Source organism: Lissotriton helveticus, chromosome 9 (assembly GCF_964261635.1).
Source record: "Lissotriton helveticus chromosome 9, aLisHel1.1, whole genome shotgun sequence".
Classification (NCBI taxonomy): Eukaryota; Metazoa; Chordata; class Amphibia; order Caudata; family Salamandridae; genus Lissotriton; species Lissotriton helveticus.
Window position 1 is genome coordinate 373,946,575 of NC_136070.1, and position 20,954 is coordinate 373,967,528.

The 20,954-nt window shown below is 40.3% G+C and overlaps 1 pseudogene across 1 annotated transcript in view; it reads left to right on the forward strand.

The window, feature by feature from the left end:
* LOC144781340 (B2 bradykinin receptor pseudogene) overlaps window positions 1–19,046 on the forward strand; it is a 99,162-nt pseudogene extending 80,116 nt beyond the window's left edge. The window contains exon 2 of the transcript XR_013600959.1: window positions 15,692–19,046. The product of XR_013600959.1 is annotated as a B2 bradykinin receptor pseudogene (transcript). The remainder of the gene's footprint in view (window positions 1–15,691) is intronic.
* Window positions 19,047–20,954: the final 1,908 nt, after the last annotated feature.

Genomic DNA, 20,954 nt, shown 5'->3' on the forward strand with positions numbered 1-20,954 from the left:
TTCTTTGCGAGCGGTTGTGTAGAAAGGAGGAGAACCAGTTTAGTACTGTCATTTCCATGGCTGCTCTTTCTTGAAGGACTTTGAGGAGCAATGAGTGATCAACTGTATCGAAAGCAGCCGATAAGTCAAGGAGAATGAGAAGGCAGCATTGGTCTGAGTCAAGTGATTTGTGTAGATCGTCTATGACATTTAGGATTGCAGTTTCAGTGCTGCATCCCTTTCTGAATCCCGATTGGTGTGGGTCAAGGAGCTTGATGTTCTCCAAGTGTTCGGTTAACTATGGCAGAACACATCTTTCCAGTACTTTGCATAAGAGAGGTAGGTTCGACACAGGTCTAAAGTTGTTCATATCCTCCGTGCTAGCCCAGGTTTTTTTAGTAGCGGCGTGAATTGGCCGATCTTGAGGCAGTCAGGGATACTTCCCGAGCTCAGTGAGCTGTTGGTGGTCTTGCACCAAATTGGGGCTAGGATGTGTTTCAGGTCTTTGGTCAGGTTAGCAGGAAGCTGATCTAGGGAGTGGGATGACGGTTTGGCGCTGGCGATCAGATTGACTATCTCTGCTTCCTGAATGGGCGTGAAGACGGACCAGAGAGTGGGTGGGTTCACTGGGATGCTGACCATCAATGCTGGTGTCTTGGTCTCCCTATGAAAGGAGGGGTTTGTGCTGAGCGAGAGATCGATCTTGGAGATTTTTTCATTGAAAAAGCTGGCAAAGTTGTCGCATTGGTCTTTGGAGGCCACTAACTCGGATGTATTTGATTTGGATGTTAATCTTCTGATGATGTTAAAGAGTTCTTTGGGTCGTTTTTTTGCATTGTCTAGAGTGGAGCAGAAGAAAGAAGTTTTTTTGCTCTTGATGTGTTTGTTGTAGTTTCTGCGTGCTGCCTTGAGTTGTTCGCGGTGATGGGCGGAGGGATTGCTCCTCCAGATTCTTTCTAGGGATCTGAGATGTCTTCTTTCATCATTGATGTCAGAGGTGAACCAAGATCTGGAGGGGGTGTTTCTGGTTTTTTTTAGTTTCAAGGGCGCCAGGCGGTAGATACTTTTGACAAAGGGCTAATAAGTTTGCCTATCTTTTCAAAAATGTATGTTTGTGCACATCTTTACTTTGCTAATAAACTGTAAATCTAACAAAATGTTATCATGGCAGCAACGTACAACAAATGCAGGCACAAAGGAAATTAGTGAATAGCACTGTGTTATTGTTACAAATAAATGCATCCAAACAGCAAGCACCTCCGAAACAAAGAATGCCAGAAACCAGCAATTAAAATGTTGTTGTGTCAGCAATGCAAATATATCATTGAGCACACACTAGCTCTAGTACAACAAAAGTACTAGTTGAGTCCCATCGCCAAAACCTAATGGGAACACAAATGGGACAATGTAGCCATCCACAAAATGCCATGGCATTGATAGACAGCTCATTCAATCGATTCCAAACCATCAAACTTCATGAAGACTGAAGACTTAAAGTGGCTTGCCCAAAGTCTACTCTTTCAATATAATTCTTTTTGCTCATTTATGAGCAATAATAATATGGTGGGGGGTCTTTTGTACAGGGATGGCGGTCGGATTGCCCTGCCGGGCCGACGGTAACTACCACCGGCCTGGCGGGGGCAATTCGCCCGCAATCCATGGGGCCCTATGTCTTTACTGGCGTCATACACCTCTGATAACCTGACAGAGTAAGGGGTGTCGGAGGTTTGCCCATTTGTCACCCCACTCTATTAAGAGTAGGCAATCAAATGCCAGTTTTTTACTGCCCATCACCACTAGGTAAAACCTGACGGGGCAGTGAAAACTGTAAAATGACTGGGGTCATTGTTTGTTTTTTCTTTTCATCAAGAAAATCCCGCTTTGGGAGGTTTTATTAAAAAAAAAAAATATGAAAGTTTGCCAAATGGCTCCATCATGTCAAACTTTCACTGTATTTACTGGTTCCTGTAAATTCAAGAGATATCCACTGAGCCAGCGGACATCTCAAAATTTGGTGGGCGGGTATTCCATTAGGCTGACAGATTAATTTAGTCCACTGCCCTGGCAGAGTAAATACCCATCCGCCAAACTTAAATCTGGCCATAAGTGATCCAATAGCACAAAAGCGCTTAACATAAAAAAGATATAAAACCACAACTGAAATATTGCTCTTTCAGGAATGTTAATACATCAAAGAACACGCACTGGCTCTCAATTACAAACTACACCTCATGCCATATCTTCAGTTTCACAAAAGGACTTCTTGACATCCCAAAGCCAAACTCTAATGGGAACACAAATTGGACAATGTAAACATCTGCAAAGTGCCATAGTCTTGATGCACAACTCATCCAAACAATACCAACCCATGGTAAAGCACATGTACGCCAATTACTAAATGGGACTGCCACATCCCACACTAAGGGGTCGATTATGATTGCGGTGATTCCGCATCCTCCGGGCCGGTGGAAGCCACCGCCAGCCCGGAGGATGCGGAATCACCGCTGCGGACCTGCAAAACACCCACCGCCAGATTATGATGGCGGTGGGATCAGCGGCGGACGGGAGGTCCGTCCCCCGCTGATCCGCAGGGTGTTAGACGCAATTTGGTGGCGGTGTCTGCAAGACACCGCCAGCCAAATTACGATGGGTTAGTAAACATGCTTTTCCGCGGCGGATTTACCGCCGTGGAAAAGCATGTGGACAATAGCTTCTGGGGGGCCCTTGCGGCCCCCAGGGTGTCGGGGTGTGGAGGGTGCACATGGGGGGTACCTATAGTACCCCCCTGCATTTGCATGCACAAAGCGGCAGGCACCGCACGGTGCCTGCCGTTTTGTGCATGCAAATGCAAAGCATGCATATTTAACATTGCGGCGGGTGCTGCTTAAAGCAGCACCCGCAGCAATGTTAACTATACGGGATGTGACCGCCAGGGTGGCGGTCACATCCTAATTCCAACGGAGGGACCGCCGCTGCCCCTGCGGACTTTCCCTCCACCTTGGGGGTGGCGGACGGACGCAGGTCCGTCCGCCATCCTAATAGGCGCCTTAGTACCTCTTATTGATAGCATTAGGCTATAGTTGTCTGTCACCAGACCCGAAAAAAGGCACACTGCGGAAGGTGAACACTTTTCAGTCTGTTCAGTTTGAAACTGCAGTAAACTATAGTAATGAGGAAATTAAAGTGGAATGATGAAAGGTAATTAATTGCTGTGAATTGTATGGTGATATGCCCAATGTTTCTCCATTTAGCATTTTTTAGGGGTGGCCAGAGACAGGGTCAACTGTGTGCCAGAATTCATGTGATAGCAAAAATAAAACAGAGATGAGCTTTTGATGTGGATTTGAGCATTAATACATTTTGCATAATGTTTTGAATTGGTGAGTGAACTAAAAAAGTAATCCATCTCCACAATCACACAATGTATAGGCATTTATATAGCGCACTACTTACCCGTAGGGTCCCAAGGCGCTTCGACCGCTGCGAAACCCTTCCTGGCTTCCCTGAGAGATGGTCCCTTAATGGGTATCTCCAGGGTGAGACCAGGCATCCCCGGCGGTCTGGTGGGGCCGTTAGTGAAGATGAGGCAAGCTAATGCCCAGAGTTGCCGAGTGTGATCGCTGATCAGAGTGGGCACCGAGGCGAGAGAATTATCGAGTCCGCTGACCCTGGTCCAGAAACCTGCCGCGCCGGGAATCGAACCCTGGTCCCGGGCCGTCCTCTGCTCTCAGGTCTGCCGCCTCTAACCAGTGAGCCACACTACTTCACAATGAAGCTTCCCTGACACAACTTATGCCCCCAGTGCTTCCCGTGACATTAACACACATTCACAGTAATAACTACAGTGAAAACAAAATATACAGCATAAGCGACCACTGCATAAACAACAGCTGTCATAACAGCAGCAGCAACAGTTTCTGCAACAGCAGAGACCTCAACAGCAACCACAGGTCTCACCATGGCATGGACAACAACAGCAACAACTATGAGCGCACAGGGTCAACTGCAACCACCAATGCAAAACCCACAGCAGGGGCAAGAGCAGTGCCCACAGCTACCACAAGTGCAGAGAAAGCAGCTGCAACACCTGTCAGCAAAGCAAGGATAAATAACCACAGTAACCACAAGTGAAAGAATGCAGGAGCAGCAACAACAGTAGCTGTCGCTGCAAGAACCACAACAGTAAAATAAGCTGTCAGCACAACAAGGACCACAACAGCAACAATAGCTTTCACCACAGCACCAACAACAGCAGCCAAAAAGCCATCGTCACAGCTGTAACATATGTTGTGGGTACAAGAAGGACCATGACAATGAATACTACTGCAATACAAAAGGAACCACAGAAGTAACAAATGCTGCCTCTATGGCAGGGACCAGGGCAGTGGCCACAGTTATAACCACAGCAGGTACAACAGCATCAACCACAGCTACCATGTTAAAAAAAAGCCTATTTGTGCCTCCTCTTTGTTTAACCTATGTCTTCTGTGACTAATTTGCCTGCTTCTTATTCCCCAAGCATGCAGGACCAAGCAACAGATACAGAGTCACATGGCACAACTAATCTGTTTACATGTGTGCATGTCTGTCTTTAGATATATTTACAAATAAAATGCAGAGCTATTGGTTTTGCCAATGCTTGTAAATTAAATGCTGCTGTTATGTTGCAGACCTCTAGAATTACAATTATGATGTACCTGGAATATACTAGCATGTCATGAAACCTTCTTTATAAAAATAATTATTCTCCACAGGAATACATTTAACAATATATTGCCCACTTTAAATGAGTTAGCTGGGTATTGTGTAAGCATACATCAAATAAACAAATAAATAACTGTTGTACTGTAACGGTGGTCACAGTATAACATTATCAAATAGCATGTTACTTTGGTATATTTTTTGTAATTAGTCCCAACCTAAACAACATGACAGAATATAGACATGAGAGAACAGAACACAGTATTTTTTTAAAGAAATTATGGTAGATCCACGAAAAATCCTGCAGACAGAGCTAGAGGTGGCAAAACAATAGGAAGATTCTAGGAGCGCAGTAGCTAGCAAAATTGAATTCCTGTTAAGGTGGAGAGGAGGAAAGCGAGCAGCAAGATACGATTGTTCTCTGGAATATTTACTGCAAGAATATTGCGGACAAAATATAGAGGGGCATAATATCGAAAAGCAAGTGCACACAGATGTATAGATTTACCATGCTTAACACTATGTACTCTGTGTACCTTGAAGATATACATTTCATCAAGGTACATATATGTGGAGTTAGGTACATAAAATATATAAGTATGTACCTTTTGATATTTTGTCCCTCACTATTGCATCTACGATAGAATGCAACAATATTCTGTAGTCGATATTCAGGAACCACACAGCAAGATACATTCCTGGGCATGGTATGATGAAGGTACAACTGAATGAACCAGTTGATTCATACTTGATATCTATTTGCATACTTGCAGTTACTAAATCCCTTCAATATTAAGTCATACTTTTGAAATTATATGGATTAAAGGTTGTGGAAGAATCACAGTGTTTATTACATTAATTACTATTTTGGAGGAAGTAAACAACATCACCCCATCTATACAAGATTATGTAATACCATGACAATATAATAAAGTATTTTACTACTCCAGTAGTTACAAGTCTTTATCATTCTCACACATAAACATACAAATTTTCAAAAATTATGTATGTTGGGGAATCCTATTGCTTTTGTGTTCTGGACATAGACATTCCAGCTGTCTATCACAGAGAGAATTACACAGTACAGAGTCACGCTGTGGAAACTTACTTATGTAGAATTCTTGGTATACCCTGCATCCCAAGAATTCCAATAAGGAGCGGCTACCAACTGTTAGGGTTCTGCACTCGCAGTTTTCCTGAGGCTGGCATGGAAGCTCCGTGTTTCATCTGTGTTCCCAGCTACAAAGAAAAGTACTCTTTTGCACCACTTTGTGGAGACTTCATCTTTACAATATTGGTAACGATCACCAGCACTAGGCGAGAGAATAGAGTCTCGGAGCAGAAGAGACCACAGCATGAACTACAGACAACAAAAAAAGAAAATAACAAAACTGTTCAAAGCTATCGGAGGAGCGGCCCCTTCATTGACTATTTAAAAGCGATCACCGGTTAGTAAAAATGTAATGCGCTTAATCGCTCAGTCTAAATAATATGTATTGGTCACGCACGTCTACGGCCTCCATGCGCACTTGCTTGCGCTACTGAGGCAGCCTCACCGCTAAGTCGGTCACATGCGTCTATGTCCACAAAGGCCCACTTTGTCGTCGTGCCTTAAACGACCACAGTTAATGAAATAAGTGAAGAAACAAAGAAAGGACTATCCTGAACAAAGAGTGACAAAGAGGATCACAAAAATCTGTATTTGGCATTACTTTATTACTGTTAAACCATGGGCAATACTTTATTACTTATAAACTTTTAGTAACATTGCAATCAATTAAATTTATATTATGGCAGCAACTAAAGTCAAGGAATTTTAACTCCATCTTTTTTACAAACACAAGCAGGTAATCCACCTATTCCGTGGGAGGCTGGACATATTTGAAAATGATTTTGTGACACTTGATAGCCAGGAGTTTAGACTTTCTATAAAGAAAGCTTTCCTTCTCAGCACTTTAGTCCGTGAATGTCAGCAAGTCTTTAAGTACCTATCTACAATATTGGAACAGGAGGATCAACAGATGGAAGACGTAAAAAAGGAAGCAAGGAAGAGGTTGGAGAAAAGGTTTATGAAAGACACCAATGTTTTCATGCCAAGGTTTAAAAAAATTGTATGCACCCACAAAAAATAGGCAAGAGTATAGATGAGTTTGTTTCCAGACTACGTGAATTGTCCATTACGTGAATTGTCCATTACGTGCCAGTTTAGAACAATGACAGATGAATCAATGCGTGACCACTTGATCATCAAATGGCGAAGCAAAAAGATGCAAGAAAGACTCTTAGCAGTGAAGAACTCATCGTTGAAAGATGCTGTTGAGATAACAAAAGTGGTAGAACAATCTGAATATTGTGGAAATGGAAAAGAAAGATAAAGTGAGTGACAATGATGTCAGTTGTGTTGACAAAGATGTTTAGGGTAGGAATCGTACATGAGAAACATCTTGAGTGTGGGGAAGACATCGGTAGGGTTTTTTGTGTTGACAACAACATCAGTGAATGCAATCGCCCACCCAGTACAACAGAAAACTCCAGAGTAAGGGGGAGGATCATCCAGTTAATGATAGACTCAGGGTCACTTTACACAATCATACCCCAGGAGATGTTTTCACGAGAGTGACCATGCATACGTCTCCTACCATAAGACATAATAGGCATAATTGGTTAAATGTTGGCAAAGATTGAATTTCAGTAAAAAGAAGTAGAAGGGAAAGTGTTCAGGGCAGTGAGTGTTCCACCCATTTTGGGTTGGCATCACCAATACAATTTGCATATTAGGGTAGATCCGAGGGCACAAAAATCAAGTCATGGTGGTTGAAGAGGTTTTGGAAGCAAATAAGGAGGTCTTCAGTAGCACATTGGGAGAACTTGAGGGTTTCGTTTATGAGATTATGGTCAAACATGACGCAGTTCCTCCCCAGCACAAACTGAAGAAGGTACCCTTTTCTGCATGTGAGGAGGTTCATAAGATGATTTGGGATATGGTGGAGGAAGGTGCAACTCAACAGTTTGAAACATCTAGTTTGATCTCTCCAGAAGGGAGCTTGAGGTTCTGTGTTGACCTTTGCATAATCAACTAGAAAATTGTGATAGATAATTAAACGTTACTCAACATAAATGAAATAATTCTGTTATGAAAAGGTGGTAAGTATGTCACTAAATTAGATCTTTGTAATGCTTACCATCAAATTAAGTTACAAGAGGACTCCAAGGCACTTACTGCTCTTATCACAATGGAAGGCATTTTCTAATGTACAAGACTGCCTTTTGGTCTTGACTCTGCTGCAGGGGGTTTTCAAAGGATGATAGGAGAAGTATTTAAAGGCATAGGCAATGTCATTTACTTCCAGGAAGATATCCTCGTATTCGGCTGCATTGCTGAACACCATAACAGCACATTGAGATGTGTATTAGACAGGCTTAGTATGGCAAGTCTAATTTAAAAGAAAAATAGGAATGCTAATTTCTGGTCCAGGAAATTGAGAACATTAGATATACTTAATCAAAACAGGGTGTTAAACCAAAGAGAGATGTATTAGAAGTCATTAGGGAAACGCTTTCCCCTCAAGACGAGGATCAGCTTTGATCATTCGTAGGGTTGATCAAATATTATTCTAAATTCATCAAGAACTTTGAGGACAAAACTGAATGTCTGAGAAAGTTATTAAGGAAAGGTTATGGTTCCGTTGGGAGGAAGAATAGAAATCTGCATTCCAGACATAAAAGAAATCTGTGAGGCAAAAGCTTTGCCATCATTTGACATGAATTGTAGAACCAACATCACGGGTGATGCAAGTGCAATTGATTTGGGGGTAATGTTATCTCAAGTTCATGGTAATATTTAAAATGACAGTCACATCTGCATCATGATCAGTGAACCAAACTGAAAGGAATTTTTTCGGTAATCGAGAGAGAGACTCTGGCACTGTGAAGTGTGTTGAATACTTCAGAACATATGTTTGAGGTAGGAAAACAACACTTTGCAGAGATCACAAACCTTTGATGTGGGTCTTGTTGCCGGGGGGCTGCAGCAATCACCATATTTAGCCTGATTGGCTTCATGACTAGAGGAGTATCAGTATGTTGTTGAGTACATTCCGGGTCGGTGCAACAGCCAGGCACATTACTTGTCCCACGTACCTTAGGAGTGGCAAGAGATAGACACAGAACGTGTACTTATGTGTGAATAAGAAGTTGTTGCAACAAGTGTGAATGATGTGATTGAGTGTATTCAAGGAACTGTATCTCAGAAGAATGGTTCAATTGTATGGGCGGTAATGCTGATTTTGAAAGGTGGAAGAAGGGCAAGTACCATAAGTGTTTCTCCCAGGCCTTTTGTGAGAATCTTGTCACTATTTGCAAGGAATGTATTGATGAGGTGAGATAAATTTGTTCCTCCAGAGCTTTGAGTTATACATTATTGAAACTGGCAGACAAAGGACTCCTAGGTCAGACTTCAACTAAAAGGATATTAAGAGAGAATCTTTAGTGTCCTAGTATAGATGGTGATGTAAATTGTTGGGTTGAGGGGTGTGTGGATTGCAGAGAAGGTGAAAAGTGATTGAAGGTAGGGAAGCAAGCTGTTCTGGGAGAAATATCAGACTCTGGAAAGGCATAGCATAGCGTATGCATGTATTTCATTGGCCCTTTAGGAGGTGTTGGTATGTAGTTGAAGTGTACACTGGCTATGGTAGACATCCACTCAAAATGGCTGACTGTTAAGTTCTTTGGGGAAATCACTACCAAGAATACTATAAAAACATTGCAGGAAGTATTCAGGGAAGAAAGTTTTTCTACAAGGGTTATTACAGATAACAGGACACAATTAGTACCAAAATAGATGGAAACATTTCTTGACTCTTGTGGTGCATGCCATTCTCCCACATCTTTATCGAACCCACAAGCCAATGATATAGTTGATAGGTGTTATCACATGGTGAAGGGTGTCATCCAAATGGCTTTCAGTAGTGGAAAATACGCTCATACCATGGTGAGTCATCTGGTGTGGATTTATCGCACTACAAAAGGGTGTGATGGGAATCATACCTTTTGAGGCGTTCAGAGGAAGGAAAGCTGGCACAAAGATTATTCTGCTTTGATGTCTTTGTTTTTGAGTGGTGAGGGAGTTACTGTTCCCACTCCCGAGACACGAAGTTTGGAGGTTGGCATCAGAAAAGGGAATTTGGAGAAAATAAGATCTGGATGAGTGGAAGATTGAAATTTATAAAATCTTGTGGACGTTATAAGGTAAGGGAGGTGCAAGACTTTGATGTGGTGTTGGAAAATGGCAGAACATGAAATAGAAGGAGGGTGGCCTTGTATAGTAAGAATGGTTACTGTGACACTGTGGAACAAGACGAGCGCAGTAGTTTCTTGCTCATGAATGATGATGATGTGTTGGGGGAAAAGGATGTGACAGGAAAGGATGTTGGAAGAAAGGATGGAGGGGACAGTAGCGGAGCTCAGAATGCTGTTCCTGATATCCAAAGGAGGCAGAGAGAGTGCCAAAGAGTCAGTGGCCTTCAGAGTATTTACAAAACTATTTGGGATAGGGTGCCAGACATAATTTACAACAGGATGTAATGCACTGTACCTACGGAATATGTTTTGTTTGTTTAGTTTTTCTCTGTTCTGTGCTATCTAGAACAGCTCATTGTTATTTTTAAGTTTATTATTACTTGTTTTTATATAAAGGGAATGGATGTGTTGTAACCTACTTATGTAGGTTACAACAGAATGCTCCGCATGCCAATAATTCCATTGTAGAGCACGCTAACAGCTGTGAGGTTTCTGCACTCAGCAGTTATCCTGAGGCTGGTGTGGGTGCTCAGTGTCTCATCTTTGTTCCCAGACTTCATCTTTACAATACAACCCTTGCCTATGATTAGATGACTTTCTTGTCAACTTCAGTTCCTTTTTTTGTATTGGAGTCTTTCCTGCTTATTCTTTGTTTGTCCCTCCCCAGAGCATAGCTCTTATACCTTTGCCTACCCATGGCTATGGTATAGCCTTCCACTGCTGATGTCATGGACTACTTTTGTTTTTTCATTTCTGTGTCCTGCTTCTATTGCTGGTTTATGCAGAATGTTGCCTCTAGTTCCTTTGTTTTAAAAAACAATGGTTATTTTTGGACAATATATATATTGTTATAAAAGACAATGGCATAGTATAACTGTGGTAGGATGCTAATAGAGAAAACAAATCGAAAAAAGGCCAGACAACTGTTTCAGCAATTAAATATACAGGCTGTATTCAAACATATAAATGCAGACTATATGAGGAAGAGTGAACCAAGTGGTCTTTAATGTTTTTCCCTCGACTTAAAGGCGAAAATGGGGGTTCTTAAAGAAGGGTCTATGCTCTCAATGACGTGACAGTTTCTGGTAACTAGATTTCGAACTTTGTCTAAAGTTCACCATGTTTGCACCCCAATTTACAATGGACCTATATTCCTTGGTTCCTTGACTACTTCTAAAAAGACATTCCAGTGTTTTATATTACAGGTGTCCCCTACTGACGAGACCCCCCCCCATTGGTTAAGGGTTCTAACGTCATTAACTTGTACTAATCAAACCATATTCGACCCCTTTGATCACAAAGAGGGTTCGAGTTCAACATTATCTATTATTAATTGGTCGTTTTGTGATTTTGGAACCCTGTTTTTTGTTTTATTTTTGTTTTTGTACTATATTGTCATTTTTGTGTTTCATCGGTTCCCTTCACGTGGGGCACCTTGCAGTATCTTTATTTATATGTTTGAAAACAGACTGTATATTTAATTGCTGAAACAGTTGACTGTCCTTTTTTCCATTTGCTTTCCCTTTCAGCATCCTCCAAAAGATATGCATGCCATTGTGATTTCATGTATAAGCTATACATATAAGCTATATATATATAGTCCAAAAAGCACAGTTGTTTTTTTGATCAAGTTTATACGCCCTGGTTCTTTTGAGAGGGTTGCCTTTGGTATTTGATTTTTTTATCACAGATACATGCCCATCTAACTTCAAAAATAGGCTATGTCCAGAAAGGGGAATGCACTACGCACTTTAGAGTTGCTAGAGGAATCAGAAAAGGCTGTGTCCTTCCCCTCTTTATTTTCTCTCTACATCAATGATATTGACTTTTTATTGTAGAGCCTGCAAGCTGATGGCCCTGTTATTGGTAAACGTGTTTCCCCAGTTTTATTATATGCAGATGATGCAGTCCTAATATCTAGGACTGCAAATGGCCTCTTACTTTTGATTGGTAATTTTAGAACTTTCATGACTGAAAAGAATCTAAAAATAAGCCTGAGCAAAACACTGGTCATGAAATGCGGGAAAATGAAATCAAAGAGTACAAACCATTGTGTGGTTCGAAACGTATACACATACCTGAAACAGACGCGGCTGGCCCCATGGGTTGTAGACCTGATGCTGTGTAAGAGTTCTGTGATAAAATAAAGGTCTTTAAAAAAAAAGAAGAAAAAAAAAGACCAAACCATAATGTTGGGGGAACCCTAATCAAAAGAACATCCACCTTTTCTTATCTGGGGTTACTTTTTAATGGCAAAGGACCATGGGCTGCACATGTAAACTCTAGTAAACTGAAGTTTGTGAGATCTAGTGAGGCTATTTTTAGATTCTCTGAGAAAATAGGGAATAAGCCTATACACGAGATATTAAAGTTATACGGGAGTAAGTGCATCACATTAGCCTGCTATGGTGGAGCCCTTTGGGGTATGTCAGACATCTCCCTATTACAAACTCTTGAGAACAAATTCTTGAAACGGGTTTTATCGGTCCCAAATTCAACAGCCACCTATATAGTTCACAGGGAGCTAGATGCACCGTATATAAGTGATCTGATTAATGCAGCTGCCCTCGTATTGTGGCATTGAATTTGGACTAAAGGAGAAGCCCACTTTACTAAAGATATAATCTTAGATTGCCTTAAATTAGATCACCATAGGAACATACCATGGTTGTATTATATTTGCAGTCTTATGGCCCAGTGAAACATGGAAATTAAGCTTAAAGATCCTGTGAGCATCCAGACCTATAGTAAAATAGAGCTGAAGGAGAGAATCCTGAAATGCAGAGAAACTAAGAGGTTAGCTGAACTTAGCATAAAATCAGGCGTCAAATCCTACTGTGAAGGACCGATTTTTCTTGGAACACAACCGTACCTCATTTTTACAAGAAATGTACAGCATAGATTTTATTTGACAAAATTAAGGCTGGGCACACTCCACTTTCAAGTAGCATTCCCAGAGATGGGTAAGTGGTGCCGAAATCAACCTAAGTGCCAGTGTTGTGGTAAAAGCCTCCAGAGTACTTTGCATTTTAAACTTTTTTGTAACTTTTACAGAGACATCAGAAAATCATTTTTACGACCTCTATTTATTATTAACAAATTGTATTCTTATAAGTCCGCTTTTTATCATGTCTGTAATTTGGAAAATGCATGGATATGTAATGCAGTTATCCTTTTTACTCAGATGGCATTTAAACGGAGAAAGGATCTTACACATCTGGAATTGCTAAATTATGAATTTGATTAGATTGCATTTTTAATACATCTTATTATTATACATTCTTGATATTAAGGTTTTTATAATGTGCTGCTATTTCTTGAAGTCTAAATCAAATTTGTATGTACTCTCTTGAGACTTGTGAAGTTCTATATAATCCATACTGTGTATACTTTCAAATATTCAAGGATACCCTTGTCTACACTCATGATGAAATGCGCTCCCGTGAAAATTTGCGATACTAACTGTACTTTTTTTAAATATTATGATGAAATGTTTTTTTATATGTATAATGCTTTTATGGTTATTGACATATACCGACTAAAGCTTGTTTGAATTGAATTTAATTGATAGAAGACCCTCCTTCCTTCAGGCATTACAGTCCCCACTCATTTCAACCTCTTCTCCCCCTCTGCCTAGCAAGATTGAGGTGCACTAGCAGTGCTGAGTGTATGGAACCTGGACAGGCACATGTAGGGGGTCATGGCTGAGGTACACTGGCAAAGATGTTTTCTTTATTAAATATTGTACTGGGATTGAAATTGGTACTGCAAGTCAGGATTGAGTAGAACTGGGAGAGCTATGGATGGGCTTGTGTCCTTCAATATAAATGTTTTTTGTGTGGTTCTGTTATATTTGCATTTTTGTATTTAACCAAGCACAGACTAACAATCTAACGCCACCAAAAGCATTCATACCCATCACTAATGAAATATCACAAACTACCCACAGCACTCTCAAACCCCATAAAGTAACAGTGATTCATGACAGAGAAAACTTCAGCAAATGTCACAAATAACCAACAGCACTTTCACACCCTCAGACTCTCACACTCCAATCAACATCCCCAAATGTAAGCATGTATATATGTACATGCAAACTCAGTCAAAAGGCTGAGGACTGCTGTAGATGGTAAAAAGAAAAGCCACTAACAATGTGTGGTTGAAGGGTCTGCTGGTGGTACTACAGAAAGAATGTGGGGGCATATTATCAAGGGGTTTATCTCCGCTTTTTTGGCTTTAAAAGCCAAGAAAGCGGAGATAAAATTATCTCCCTATTACCTCGATGTCGCTAACACCAGTTAGCGACAGCTAGTAGGAGATAGCGACCATCTTGGGCCCCGCTTTGCATGTCAGTGAAATTTATCACTAATGACATGCAAAGTGGGCGAGCCAAGATGTTAGCGAGTGGAAACAGTCGCTAACATCGCTATCTCCTAATACCAACTTTTGGAGATATTCGCGCTAAGCGCGATTATCTCCAAAAGCTAACACCTGCCCCTGAGCAGTTCTTAGCCATGTTATCCAATGGTAGGTGGATAACATGGTTAAGAGCATTAGCTCGGTAATGCATGAATATCGCTGACTTTTCAGCGATATTCATGCATTTCGGCCGATTTTTATCGCTTAGGAGATAAACCTTGATAATAGCAAGGTTCCTAAGCGATAAAAATCGCCGCAGCTCGGCGATAAGAATATTGCCGCTAAGCCAACATAGCGATAATTATCGCTAGTTGTTGGTAATATGCCCCGTGGATTGTTACTGCATCCTGCAAGTATGAGTGACACTACCAACTCATACCCATCATAGACTAGCCTTCAGTTAGCGTGAGTGCTTCCAGGGATGGCTCTGTCAAAGGCTCACCAGCCCATCTCCTCCTGTGATCACTCCCTCATCACTTGCCTCTAGGCTTCAGTGCAGGGTGATCCTGAGCATCTCAGGAGGACCTCAATTCTACCTGCAACAAGTACAGGACCCTCTATTATCCTGAGGTGATCTCACCAACCTCCTAAGCGAAAGTGGCAAAGCCTGAAGGTCTGAAAATGCAAGACAAAGCTATTGTATTTGTCAGCGCTTATTTTATTAATGTATCTGCACTTCTCACAAAAGAATTTATCAACGAATCAATGCTGCTACAACACACCACCCTTTCCCATAACTGAATTAAACATTGTGTTATGCAAGGTGGTAATCATCTTGAAAGTATACAGAGCAATGTGTTCATTGCTTTTTACACTCATGCGTCACTTGCTCAACATTGGTAAGCAAGGCAAATTGGCTTTGCTAACGATTGTTTAGAAATGGCATTTCCGTTCTTAGAGACATCTTTGTGTGGAATATATGAATATCCTTTAGGAGGACAGCTAATTTCAAATGAAGATTATCTAAAGAATCAAACAGTGACTTGTAGCCTAGAATACAATTATTGTTTCAAACTACATATGGGAAACATATTTATTTATGCTTCAAAGACTTCAGAAACAAAAAACCAACACTTGTGAGGTTGAACTAGCATAACAAGACATTCACCATTGTCAATTATAGCTGCTTGAATGTAACCAATTTGTCCAAGGATTATGTACTAATAAATTTGATTTTTGTCATGATATATATTTTTATTGTGTGCCATCCATCTGTTAGTCACTCAAAATGTCAATAGAAAAATTTGAGACTTTTATTTGGTCTCGATTAATGCTGTGATTTTATTCTATACAGCTATGTTATGGCTACTCCGGAAACAGAAGAAGCAACGATGTGGGACAGCGCTCTCAATCTCTCCACAACACTCTTGAAAAATGTATCTCTAGCAGACAGCGGCTCTGCAGAATGTCGTTTCTTCGAATCCTGGGACTGGTTATACACTTTTCAGCCCATGTTCCTCTGGTTCATTTTTGTACTAGGTGTGGTAGAAAATCTTTTCGTCCTTGGGGTTTTATGTCTTCACAAGGCTCGATGTACCATAGCTGAGATCTATTTCGGAAATCTTGCTGCAGCCGACCTTCTTTTAATTTCTGGCCTGCCATTTTGGGCCATTTATATCACAAACCAGTTTTACTGGCCCTTTGGCCAATTCCTTTGTCAGGCGGTTAATACATTGATTTACGTGAACTTGAATTCGAGCATCTATTTCTTGATGATGGTCAGCATTGACCGCTATTTGATCTTGGTGAAGACCATGTCCATAGGACGAATGAGGAGTCCTCTCTGCGCCAAATTGAACTGCCTGGTCATCTGGGTGTTTGCCTTCCTTTTAAGTCTGCCTACCATGATATACCGAAAGGAAAAATATGTTCCTGAATTAAACACTACGGCATGCATCCTTGAGTATCCCTCCACCAACTGGAGGATTGCATCCCATATGATTTTGAACATCCCTGGGTTTTTACTACCATTGACCATCATAGCCATTTGCACTTTCCATATTATCAGAGTTTTACAGAACAACACAATGCAAAAGTTCAAGGAAACTCCAACAGAACAGAAAGCCTCCACACTTATGCTGGTAGTCCTTCTTGCGTTCATTGTTTGCTGGTTGCCTTTTCAGATAGTGACATTTCTGGATACACTATTTATTTACAAAATCCTTTCTGGTTGCCCAATTGATAATTTCATTTCAATCGCCAATCAAATATCAACATATCTCGCATACAGTAATAGTTGCCTGAACCCCCTGCTCTACGTCATTGTCGGAAATAATTTCCGAAAAAAGGCGAGAGAGGTGTACGAGCAGTGGCTCTCAAGGGGACAGAGGAGGTCATCAACGTCAACAATAGCCCCAACTGATTTTACTTTGGATACGGGAAGGACTTCCATTTCAATGGAACGTCCAAAAAAGAAGATCATGTTATAGAGTGCGTAGACTTTGCAAATATGAAATTATTGTTCTCTATATTGGTTGGCGCCATGGATAGTCTTTTTCTGTAGGTCTGGCATTTGCTGCCCCATACATAGTGCAAACCTGTGAGTGCTTTACAAAACTTATGATCACAGGTTCAATCTGTGCAGGTTTCTCTTTGTCTATCATCTCACCAAAGCAAATTCTACCAGAACTAGTTACAGCTAATTAAATAGAAAATATGTAATTAATTTGCCAGCAAATAATGTTGGAAGATGAAATTGTTCATGTTTGCTGATTAGGAGAAATAGGCAGGATGTCCAAATACTCATACGTGTGTGCAAAAGGTAGACTTAATAAGTATCCAGGTCAATAGAGCACTATGCTTTACTGTTTCATGAATTTAGTAACTGAAAGGCTTGCAGTATAGATACTTGTAAGCATTAAAAACCACAGACATGCAAGAGCTGTGAAAAAGTGATTGCAAGAATAGATTCCTAGGTGATGTGAATGTGGTGGCGATTGGACCATGCACGATGATTTATTTAATTAATTGCAACTCTTAGCTTCCTCTAAAAGCTTTCAATTTTGATTTGGGCATCATTAAATTAATAGCCGGTATAACACGGAGGCCTCTGATTGGTTGATATTGATGAAATCTATGTCACCAAAAGGTAGATTTAATGGTACAGATCTTTAGGGAAAAGAAATAGGAGGCTATGTTGTACTTTACCTTCAATGGGTTGATTTTAGCCCATTGGGGAGGAGCTGAGGCCTAGAGGCTAGAACTGCCGAATTTTGAACTTAGGAACGAGGGGCATATTATCAGGGGGTTTATCTCCGCTTTTTTGGCTTTAAAAGCCAAGAAAGCGGAGATAAAATTATCTCCCTATTACCTAGCTGTCGCTACCACCAGTTAGCGACAGCTAGTAGGAGATAGCGGCCATCTTGGGCCCCGCTTTGCATGTCAGTGAAATTTATCACTAATGACATGCAAAGTGGGCGTGCCAAGATGTTAGCGACTGGAAACAGTCGCTAACATCGCTATCTCCTATTACCAACTTTTGGAGATATTCGCGCTAAGCGCGAATATCTCCAAAAGCTAACATCTGCCCCTGAGCAGTTCTTAGCCATGTTATCCAATGGTAGGTGGATAACATGGCTAAGAGCATTAGCTCGGTAATGCATGAATATCGCTGACTTTTCAGCGATATTCATGCATTTTGGCCGATTTTTATCGCTTTGGAGATAAACCTTGATAATAGCAAGGTTCCTAAGCGATAAAAATCGCCGCAGCACGGCGATAAACATATTGCCGCTAAGCCAACATAGCGATAATTATCGCTAGTTGTTGGTAATATGCCCCCAGGTTTGAATCTCCACCTTAGCTCAACATTGTGTAATTCTAGGCAAATTACTTGATCTATATGTGCCTGATAAATGAGTAACTAAACACACCAGCAAAAAAATTGGAAGACAATGAAGATCTGTCAGAACTGGCATTATGTGAGCTCACTAAAGTGCTTTAAATAGGCCTCTGCGCACTGCTCTTTGCAAAATGTGCATAAGGGCAAGCCGATCATTGGTTGCAAATTGCAACTAAATCACATTCATATTACAACAGAGCATCTTAGCCATAAATATTTTACTTCAGTGAATAGCCCTAGGATGTTGATTAAGAAAAGGGAGAGTGCATCTAAGAACACTTGTAATATGTAGTGCATTTAGCCACTTTCCCTACTTGAGTCTCCATGTCCAGGTGATGGTTGGGGTAAAAGGCCAGATGAGTCCCATCAAACATGTACCCTACTATGACTTTGGGTAGTGCAGGAATGCAGGATCCCTCAATCATGAAGGTATAATACTGGTCTTGGTGCAGCTAGCGCTGATCAGCACTTCAATACTATTAAGACTGAACCAATTACAGGTCAGGTCATCAATGCTTTCCTATCTCTATCGCTCAGTCAAGGTTCTCATTCAAGAGTGTTATGACTTGCTGAGCATATACAGAAACGCTTTATTCTATTGCAGTGGAAGGTAAATATCCCTCTTTGTCAATTCAACTCTTAACGAACAGGGCCTCCATATTGAATCTGAGCGCAAACTGATGGGTGATGAATTTAAGGGTAAACACATGGAATTCTGTCCTTTAACCGTTTAAGTGCTAAGTGTTTTACTCCATTTCTGAGCTCTTTTTGATGTATGTACTTATTATTATTAAACAGTTGTAAAAGATATCCAGACACATTTGTAGTGCCTTTGTTTTGCAAGAGATAATTATACCAGTATGTCAGAGTTGTAGTTTTCTCTTTGTATATTTTCAGAAAATATCAGAATATTGGGCAAATTAGAGGTTTTCGATAAAGTCATGAAAAAACATTTTATTCTGTGACTCTGTAAAATGTCTGTCCTCTGAACTTTACTACAAAGTTTAATATGAAAAATGTTATGAAATTATTCTGTCATACTGTAATGTTTCTATTTCTTGAAATCCATCTCATCCACAAGTCATGTACAATGAAATTAATGTAATTACCTGGAAAAAAGTGTACAATTATTCCTCCCTGACTTTATGTTTAGTTAATCAATATCTATTGCAGATGCGACATAGGTTTACAGTGGAATAACTCATAATAACGCAGTAGCATGTAAGACCTCAAATTTGTTTTAAGTATGTCATCACTAGTGTATATCGAGAGGTGAAAATATTTTTGTCCAATCATTTATTTCTGAACCATACATGGGGAGTTTTATTTTTCACCAGTCCTGCCATCTGGCAAAGTAGAAAGGACTACTCTTATCCCTAAAATTCTTACATCTGAAATTTGGGAAGAGTGACAATTTGTGCTTTTGACCAGCTGACCGAATACTACCAGCAAGCCTTCTCAATCAAGGTAGCGTCCCGCAAATTACATTTCTGGAATAAGGCAAGTCAAACGGTGCAATATCAACTATTGTCCAAATATTTGGCTGAAATGCCATTGCAGTGATAAATCTCATAAATCCATTCAACAATTTTCGATTCTCCCAATTACCAGAATATTTCTTCTTTCACAGCAGCTATTCATGAGTCCGTTGATAAAATGTGTTTCTGGGTTAAAAACAAGTGAGTATTCAGTAGAAAAGTAATCATAAGGTTACAATAGAATGAGTGATGATTTGAAACTCCATGTTTAAGTTGAAGGAATGGTCATCATAAATCCACTGTAAGGAGAAATGACACTGCTTTTAAATATTGTGCAAGGAGATGGAATGGGCCCACAGTTCCTGCTGGTGATATATTTTCAGAACATATTCTATCAAAATATGAAGTACAGCCAAAACCATTTCCCTCATATGACAGGACGGAGCAATGTATTTTTCAGGTCAGCTTTAATACTTCAGGTTGCTTCCAATAGGGATGCTACTAATACATTCGGCTGCGAGCAAAAATCTCACTTATTGTTATGGAATCTGGTACTGTACAAATAAGCTATCAGGGACGAGCAGATGCTAAATACTTTAACACGAAAAGCTCTTCTACACAGTCATCAGTCATGAAATCCGGTTCATAGCGATGCGGATTTCTGATTATTATGATATAATTCATTAGATTAAGAGGGAGCAATCTCGCTCCAGGATAATAGCTCAGAGACAGATTTGAGGCTCCGAAGTCAGCATTCTATTTTCTCAGGCGGTCATTAGAATAGAACTGTTACCATTGTGAACACCTCTTGAAATGCAGAGATTTCCATTGCCATATGCAGAACATTCTCATATTTCATACATACAACATAATTGTTCCACATATATTGCCAAATGGTCACCTTACACCTGTTCCTATTGTGTGTAAAGGTAAAGTAGCATGACAAAAATACATATGAAAAGATAAACATTACTTTTGCCTGAAATTCATTTTGACATGTTCAAGAGCGATAAAACCTGTTTATTTTTAATCCTTAAAAAAAATAATAGCATGAAATACTTCTCTGGCAGCCAAATACTTCTTTAACCATTCAAGATCCCTATTGTACTGTGGGTGGTCTTCATAAAAAAGTAATCTCTCTATTTAATGGAAAAGGTATATGAATAATCTAAGGTTCCTCACTATGATGAGGTTTTCATGATTGATGGTAGAGAAACAAAAATGTTCTCGTTAACATA